Consider the following 360-nt stretch of genomic DNA (forward strand, 5'->3'; position numbering starts at 1 on the left):
AATCTCCCTTGCATATCGCAGACGCCAATAAAAAAGCGTCAGTTCCATTGAAATACTCTGTTTTTATTGTTCAAGATAAAATATTTTTATCCATTGCACACTAATCCCTATGTACTGTATATATTTCGAATGTACGATTTATTATTTTTTTGTAATAAAGAAATTACTTTTAATTTTGTTTTATTTTCTTGGGTGTTGTAGCGATGTAATTTCCCCAAGGTGGAAATTTAAAAGTAAGGTTTTATCTTTTAAAAATATGAATTTTATAATAAGGAACACTAGTTAGTTATTCATTGATAAGAAAAAATAGAAAATAGTAAGGAATGAAAAATCTTTTAGAAGAATGAGACTAGAAAAGGG

This window comes from Penaeus monodon, chromosome 23 (genome assembly GCF_015228065.2).
Source record: "Penaeus monodon isolate SGIC_2016 chromosome 23, NSTDA_Pmon_1, whole genome shotgun sequence".
NCBI lineage: Eukaryota > Metazoa > Arthropoda > Malacostraca > Decapoda > Penaeidae > Penaeus > Penaeus monodon.